This window comes from Gossypium arboreum, chromosome 12 (genome assembly GCF_025698485.1).
Source record: "Gossypium arboreum isolate Shixiya-1 chromosome 12, ASM2569848v2, whole genome shotgun sequence".
NCBI lineage: Eukaryota > Viridiplantae > Streptophyta > Magnoliopsida > Malvales > Malvaceae > Gossypium > Gossypium arboreum.
Window position 1 is genome coordinate 6,074,383 of NC_069081.1, and position 9,536 is coordinate 6,083,918.

Consider the following 9,536-nt stretch of genomic DNA (forward strand, 5'->3'; position numbering starts at 1 on the left):
GCATTTAACTCACTTCGATTATAGCATCCTAATCATCAGGCATGAGCACATATACATTCTACAGGTTATGTAGATCAAAGATGATGTGCCTTAACCCCCTAAGCAGTAGGGTAACAGACCAAAGCATAGCAGATCTGGCCTTCATGTGTTTACACTGAAGCAGATCCAAGATAACAAGATTTGGCTTCTCTATCTTCGACGAAGAGCAAATCGAAGACATAGCAGATCTGACTTTCAGATGTTTTCACATCAAAGAAGATCCAAGATAACAGATCTGGCGTCTCCATATTCGACGGAGAGCAGACACATAGCAGATCTAACCTTCAGATGTTTTTACTAAAGTAGATTCAAGATGATTTGGCATTCTTATGTCTACAAGGAGTAAATTGAAAACATAGAAGATCTGACTTTCGGATGTTCTCACATCAAAGCAGATCCAAGATAACAGATCTGGCATCTCCATATTCAAATGGAGAGCAAATACATAGCAGATCTAACCTTCAAATGTTTTTACTAAAGCAGATCCAAGATGATTTGGCGTTCTTGTGTTTACAAGGAGCAAATCGAAGACATAGCAGATCTGACTTTCAAATGTTTTCACATCAAAGCAGATCCAAGATAACAAATCTGGCGTCTCCATATTCGACGGAAAGCAGACACATAGCAGATCTAACCTTCAGCTGTTTATACTGAAGCAGATCCAAGATGATTTGGCATCCTTGTGTTTACAAGGAACAAATCGAAGACATAGCAGATTTGGCTTTCACGTGTTTACATTGAAGCAAATCTAAGATGATTTGGCATCTCTGTATTGTTAGGGAACAAATCGAAGAAGCAAATTTGGCATCTTTGTATTATCAGAGAGCAGATCGAAGATAGTAGATTTGACATCCTTGTATTGTCAGGGAGCAAATCAAAGATATCAACATGGCATTCCTGAGGTTGCAGGGAGCAGGTTGAAGATAGTAAATATTGCCTTCCTGAAGTTACAAGTGAAGCAAATTGAAGCTATCGTATTTATGGTCCAATACTTCTGAAGTTGCAGATAGGTTGAAGACCATTTGAAGAAAAGATCTCAAAGACCGGGCCAGACCGGGCAAAACGGGTCCTTTTATAGTCTTTGCTCTATTATTATTACATGACAATGAGCAAAGAGGGGTAGCTGTAATAACCCGTTTCTGCCCGGGCCCATAATTAAATAAAACCAGAAACAAAAAAAAATAAATAAACAAAGGAATGTTTATTACAGTCCATTTACAATACACGGCCTACTAACCCGTAGGCCCAAAATCAGATACCTAAAACTACCCAGCAGACCCATTACACCCAGACCCAAAGCATACAAAGCCCAAGAGGCCCAAATTGTTAATGGAAAGCAGGAAGGCCTAGGGTTTCAAAAACCCTAGGCGCCGCAAGCAGACACCCCTCTCCACTTTCCCATTAACCCTGGCTCTGAGTCACGTCGTTTCATATCGCATCGATCCAGCTACCCTCTATCAGCGCCACAAACCAGTACGCAATTAGTGCCTGGTCCGTCGTCACCATCATCAAGCCTCTATCACCGCCGGATTTTTCGGCATTACTTGCAAAAGAAGGAAAGAAACAGCAGCAAACAAACAAAACAAATATGGAAAGAAATAAAAGGATTTCTTCCCAAAATGTAATAGAAACAGTGGCTATAAAAGCCTCCTTTGTAACCTGTAAGACAAAAGGTTTTTTGAGAGATAGATACACAGAGATTCAACAAAAAACAGAGCTCATTTTTATACTAAAAATCGACAGTCAAGAAAGAATACTCAGGTGATTATTATTTTTCTCTTTAAATACATGCAAATATAGTAGAAAATAAAAAGGAAAGGGATATACCTTTAATCGGCGTTGGAAGGCGAGGTTTTTAAACCTCCGGCCACCGTATGCGGTAGAGACGACGAGGGGGGGGAGGGGGCGTGAGCGCGTGCGAACCCCTAGACGGAGGTCCGATGACACTCCGAGAGCCCTTCCCCAACTCTCTTTCAGAGAGTTTCTTTCTTTTTCTTTTTTTTTAAAAAACAGATTTTAGAAATGATTTTTAACTTATAATTTGACTTATATAGCCTAAACGAAACGGTGCCATTTCGGTTTAATTCAATAAGCCTAAAAACGACGTTGTTTCGAAGCATTAGGGTCAGCGTGTTGACCCGATTACCCGGGGAGGATCATCGTGTTATTGTAAAATGGGTTAATTTCCCAATTGGTCCCTCTCGCAATTTTAATATTTATAATTTCATTTTATTTATTTTTTTAATTTAGCTCTAACGTTTTAATTTTGTTTCAATTTAGTCCTCACAGTGATTTTAAAACGGTATTTGAGAAACGGTGTCATTTTGGGATTAGGGCTAAATTGCCCAATGAGTCCTCTGAATTTAACGCGCATTTCAATTAGGCCCAGAATTTTCATTATTTTGGAAATTAACCCCAAATTTCTTAATTAAATTCAATTTTAATCCTTTTATTTTATATTATTTTTAAAAAATACTAGTTATATAAAATAGTATATATTATTCATTAGATTATTATTATACATTTTTTTTAAATTCTTTTATTATATATTTCATTATATATATATATATATATATATTTATTTATTCTATTTTTGTTATATGTTTTATATTATATACTATTTATGTTACTACATTTTTATATGTAAAATACTTATTATGTTATTACTATTATTTTATATATCCCTTATCATATTATATTTCATTATATTCTATTTGTATATATTTATTACATATTATATTTTACTATATATCATGATATTTTTATATTATATTATATACATTATATTATATTTTTATATTATAATTTACATTATCATATATTTTTATTTGTAAATTATGTTATACACTATATATTATACTATATTTCCTTACATTCCCTTTATTTTATTATAAAGTATATATTATTTTGTTATTTATTAATTATATACATTTTAAAAAAATTATGAATAAATGTAATATTAATACTTAGTACATTTTTTATATTAGTTATTATACCCTATAATATAACTTATATGTATGTATCATTTTTAAAAAGTAGGGTTCTCTTTTATCGCTCTTATATTATTCAATATATTTCTAAATATCTTGTTTTTATTGGATTTATATTTTATACATTTTAATTTATTTATTTATTTTAGTTTTCTCTTATTTTGATATAGTGGGTTAAATTTTTACATATAATTTGTTTTCGTATATTTGCATGAAATTAATTATTTATGGTGATTTGCATAAGACATTATCATATATGTATATTGGAATTTATATTTGTTATATTTATTATGCATTATATGGTGTTTAGCATGGAATAATAATGCATGAACATTTATGTTGTTTATGATGATATATGCATAAAGTAATAATGTATATTGTGTAATTATGCCATTATTATTATTTTCTATACTATATTTGCATGAAATTATAAAACATGCATATTGTAATTAGATTTATGTAATTCCTTGTGATATACAAAACACATCATTATTTTTTAAAAAAACCAAAAGATATATTTCACTTAATTCAAAAAGAATTTTAAAAGTGAGGCAATGTTTTGATGTTTGGAAGCTTCGAGAAAAGTAGTGCCCTAACTTATTGGGTTGCAACTTTTCTCATTGAGTTCGAATAGTCAAGCACCCTTCTAAGTTTTAAGGTTTTCAAAATACGAGCAACTATCTTGGGATTTCAAAACATAGTGTTCTAACTTACTGGATATGGCGTTTTGTTGTTTCGACATAGAAATTTTTGAAAGACGAGCTTAGTTTTGAAGGTTTTAAAATGTTGCGTCCTAACTTACTGGATGTGATGTTTTGACTCGTTTGAAATAAGTGAGCCTTAATTTTCAAAATTGAGACATTTTAATTAAAAGAGGTTTGCATCTTAAAAGTTTCAAAATTCCGACATTAAAGACACTTGATAATCAATTAGGTACCAATTTTTGGGCGTTACGAGGGTGCTAACCCTTCCTCGTACGTAACCGACTCCCGAATCCGTTTTCTCGACTTTCGTAGACCAAAATTAATGTTTTAAAACAAAACATTTTATAAGGTGATCCAATCACACCTAAAAAGATTGGTGGCGACTCTTGTTTTCGTTTTTTTATAAAGTCGAACCCCATTTTTTCAAACGATTTAAAAATGGTTTTGACATACTTAACGATTCAACAAAAATTGCAAGGATTTGCACAAGGAAGAAGTCAAGGTTCGCATACCATAAGTGGAGGTTCGTAAGCCTCACTTTGACTCTCTAGATCTCGCAATTCATACTGAAACACGACATACAAATGCACTCACCTGTAGCTCATCACGGCTCATCGAACTAGACAAATTTTTGCTTGCCTTTATCCCGGTTTGTTTAGGCTCCACCAACATTTTCAGCTTTGCACAAAAATATACATATTACTAAGCATTCAAAAACAATTTAGCTTACTCTCTTTTTGTTCATACAGCGGCTCTCCACTCACATATACTTATTCGACTTATTTCGGACAATCTATTTCGCTTAATTTCTTCTTTTTAACTTAATTAAATCCTTAATTTCTACCTCCTAACCCCCTAACTTGTGCCTAATTATAGATCTATGCCGATAATTCAACTCAATTTTACTAGACACTACTTTTCTCGAAAAACCACCGTTCATCCTCATTCTCAAAAGACAACCATTTAATTCATGCAATTACTTAAAAGATTTTGATAAATTGAATTTTTAAACCTCTTAATCTCGTCAAAATATACTGAAAACTATTTTAAAAACATCTCTTAGTCTTTATTTCATCATTCACCATTTTTTATGAAAAAGATAACTTCAAAACCATGAATTTTTAATTTTCTTGCTTAGATCTATGAAAATTCAAATTAAAAACACCTAATACAAATTTAATACATAAGATAATAATAAACTTAATTTAACTCGAAAACCTCCACGAATTTGTACGAATTGAGCAAAAAAGAGCTAAGTTTAGGTGAGAAATTAGAGAAGAAATAGTGATTTTGTTACAAAATTGAAATAATAGAGGGTGTTTGGATGCCAATAAAATATGGAAGATGCAGAAAATTTGAGAGAAAACTTTCAACCTTAGATCTAACAAAATTTTAAAAAGAAAAAAAGAATGGAGAAAAATGGGATGACATTGGCTTTTAATAGCCAACTAACCATTTTTTTAAAAAAAAGAGCTATTTGCCCTATAAGTCCTCCCTTATTCTTCCTTGTTTTAATAGCTCCCCTTTTAACCACTAATTTTTAATTTGCACATTTAAGCTCTACTTTAACCACTATTCCCAAATTAGCCTCTATTATTATTATCTTTTTACTAATGCCCCGATTATTAATACCATAATTATTTAATTATTATTATTACTATTATTAACTAATTTCATTATTTTTTCCTATTTTAATTCCTATGACACAAAACCTGATTTTTCTCTCAAACCCATAATCTAATGTCCAATTCTACTAACCTGGTTTTTGGGATGTCACAGCATCGGAGTGGATGACTCCTAAAAGATAGAGACATTGATATGACTGATTGGACTGACAGTACATCGATTGGACCCAAGATGAATAGATCATGAATCCGTTGATGGATTTATTCACCTGTGACGTTCATAGTGTGACATTCCTAAATCCTGAGTGGATGACGGACTATGTATGTGTGACTCATATACTTTAATGTAAGTAAAAGCCTGAGTTCAAATAGATAAGGAACCAAAAGCTAGTGCGTTGGGTGTACGACTTCTACAGTATGTAGTGTTATTCATAACAGTGGAATTCATAGCCCGAAAAATTGGTAAATGATATCCTCTATTGGCATTACATGGTTGATGAAAAGTAAACATGACCACGGGTCATTCGTCTTTATGTGAAATGAAATGATTACTATTTGATAGTGATTGACTTTTCATGAAGCAATATGTAATAATTACTATGAGATAAAATAAGATCATATTGGGAGAATAGATATTATCCCAAAGAGATTAAAGATATCCTATGAGGGTAACACACTTATGACAAGGTTATTGGACGAGCATTGATCGAGTTACTTTGGTAACTGTATGTCGTTGGGGAGAGCTCAGTCACGATCTTATAGAGGAATGAATTTGTGACTAAATGAGTTTGTAATTAATAGGAGAAAAGTTAGAACTTAATTATAAATCATTTGAGCCTCAATTGCATATGTCCAATTGGTCCCTCTGCTAGCTTGTTAAAACCATAAATGAATTACATGTTGAATCAAATAAACAGAAATGATGAAAATGGAGAAGTGAGAAACATTTGGAAATGGTTATGGTTTTCTCTAAAATGAAAATGAAAATGGAGAAGTGAGAAACATTTGGAAATGGTTATGGTTTTCTCTAAAATGAAAATAAAAATGGAGAAATGGAATCATTTTGAAACAACTGTGGTTTTCTCCAAAATAAAAATAAAAAATGACAATGACCTAAAAACTGAATTTACGTTTTTCGAATTAAATGAAGTTCAAAATGACAATAAATCATCTGGTCATAGTGAACCATTGAATAAAGAAATATTAGATATATTTTCTCATAGATTCTTTTACGGTAAAGTCATCCTAATTTTAACGGAATTAGAATTGAGTTGAGAAGATTATTTAATTGGAAATATATTAAAGTTTATTTTGGGAAATATAAAAACAAATATTAGGTTGGACCAAGTTATAAAGTATTGGGTTAAAAGCACGAGAAGTACTTGTAATTGGACTTGATATGGAGAGGCCCCAAAAACCCCTCATGTTAAATGGGTGGACGGAAAACCCTAGTAATATTAACTAGAGTTGCCGCCACCTAAACTACTAGTTAGACTAGGAGTTCGTTTTTCTAGTTGAAATAAAATTCTACAATTCAACAAGGGTTCTACCTCCCCTCCCTATAAATAGATAACATTGATAGGGCTATTAAGACAACTTCAAGATATAATTATTCTGCCTAAAAATAGACAGACTTTTATTCTTTAAGAAATAAATATATATTCTGAAATAATGATTCTGCTAGTTTTTATTTGAGAAGATATTTTTGCTTTCACATTAAATAAAAGAAAACTATTTCTAGTTTTGTATTTGATTGATTAGTTCGAGCCCACAATCGGAGCAGTTCGTGGTATGAGAATAGCAGAGAAAATCATTTGGTTGAAAGTTAGGAACGGCAACGATCTGTCTATCTGAAAAACACAAATGCAAATTCAGTCTAGGATTTATTGCTATAAATTTCACAAACCGGGTTGATTTTCAAATTTTTATTTTCTGCCGTGCAAGAAAATTGTTACTATTTATTTTTGCATGTTGTTTGAGTTGTACCGATACAAGTTCTTTATACATCAAAATGTAGGTGTAGGGGAGTCAAAATCAAGTTTAAAAATATCTAAAAACATACTCCAATCAAAACCCAATCATTCTCAACATTATTTAGACCTCAAAATACCATTCAAAGCTACACATAACTTATCTATGTACAACCTCCAACAATTAACCACAAGGTTTACAAAACATTTCCACTTTAACACAACTTATCTGTATATCATTACACTATCTATTTAATACTTATACTTTCATAACAAAAGAACATAATGAAAATTCATATAAAGAATTGATGTCTCTTGTTTCTACTTCAACAAAATATAGAACCCACAAAACTTGAATTTTTACCTTGTCACCTTGCTTTCTCACACTTTCTTAACTTTCTCCCACTTCCACCCATGAACTCATGAATTCCATCATGAAAACTATGCTTTTGATGATTCTAAAAACTTGATTTCACTTGGAAACTCATAGGTGGAGATTTGTATTTTGGATGGTGAAAGACCATATTGAAAGAAAACCAAAGTTTCCAACAACCTGTTCTACTATCACTCATATATCACATTTCATTTACTTGGGAAATCTGTTATGCATATTATAACACCCTTTGCCCGATCTATTCGCCAGACTTGAGCTATAGGAGGTTACCATGTGAAACTCACAACACATTTTCATGCTTTAAAACATATGTGGCAGATTATGTCACGGACTAATAAGTGACAAATTGCTTCAATCGATCATTCAACTATGCATAAATTTTCAAATGACGAATGTAATACCCTTACCCGTATTCATTGCCAGAATAGGGTACGAAGTATTACCGGAGTTTACGAATTAAATTTTTTTTTAACTCAATATAACCCCTTTATAGATATCTAACCTTCCCTGAAATTTTAAACCAAAAACAATCCACATCAACCAATCCAATTCAACATATTTTCAAGATAAATTCATGCATATTTATAAAATAACGTCATCACATACCCAAAACCAGGTTTGTTAACCATACTAATGGCTAACTTTACATTCATTTCACATTAACATTTACTTTATTAGCTTATACATGCCATTGATTTCCAAAATAAAGTTTCTTTATATACCGAAATCCTGAGGTTGATAGTGTGATGTGTCTCCGACCAAATCCGACCTCCGAGCTCTTAACACTACAAAACAAGGGAAAATGAAACAGAGTAAGCACTTTGTGCTTAGTAAGCTCATGTAACAAGAATTATACTTACCTAATATTTTCAATACAATACAATAAACATTCCTATACTATGATTGATGAGCTCATCAATATCATAATTTCCATTTCCTTGTTATTTTTCCATATTTATCCCGTTGAATTTATCAAAATTTCGATGGATTTTCAGATGTACACTTTTAGTGTACAATTCCGGGTCCATTAATTCATATTCATATGCGCACATTTCCATTTCAGAGAGCACACTCCCGCGAACCTCATCCTTACAGCGAGATTATCAGTCCAGGCTAAATCTCCTGTAATATAAACTCATAGAGTATTGTCGGGATTACCAGTCCAGGCTAAATCCCATGCAACGACAATTACTCTAATGAGCTTGGATCTGAATTACCATCCGAGCTCAATTCAGACCCTAATTCGGATTACCCGTCCGGCTAAATCCATTTTACACATATTCTTCTGGAGGGTATATCAGATAGGATCACCCGTCCGGCTTGATCCTTTTACCGTTAATTCCTTTTCGAGATCCATCGAATTTTCCTTTCATTCAACCGGGATTTCTTCCCATTTTATCAAATATATCAATGTTTCATTAATTTTCATACAATGAACATAAAAATCATATTCACATCAATAACATACAATCTCAAGCAATTTAAGAATATAATTCAAGTTACACGAACTTACCTTGATACTTGTTTGTAAACAAAAAAAAATATACTAATCCCAAACTTTTTCCTTTCCTCGATCTAACTTCGTATTTGAATCTTCTGGGTCTAAATAAATAAATTTAATTATCAATTTAATACATTTCATGTTCATATGCAACATTCTCTATAATTCAACTATTATTATTTATAGTTTATTCAAAGCTGTCTATTTGAGTCATAGTCACTAAATTATTTATAACTCGAGCTACAGAACTCCAACTTAAGATCCGTTAATTTTCCCTGAAACTAAACTTATATATATATTTACAATAAAATTT

The 9,536-nt window shown here is 31.8% G+C and overlaps 1 long non-coding RNA gene across 1 annotated transcript; it reads right to left on the reverse strand.

Annotated features, from left to right (window-relative positions):
- Positions 1-8,280: 8,280 nt before the first annotated feature.
- On the reverse strand, positions 8,281-9,267 carry LOC128285563 (uncharacterized). Its single transcript, XR_008276025.1, has 2 exons — positions 9,236-9,267; positions 8,281-8,507 (listed from the first exon to the last, which is right to left on the reverse strand). It is a non-coding gene; the product is annotated as an uncharacterized LOC128285563 (long non-coding RNA).
- Positions 9,268-9,536: the final 269 nt, after the last annotated feature.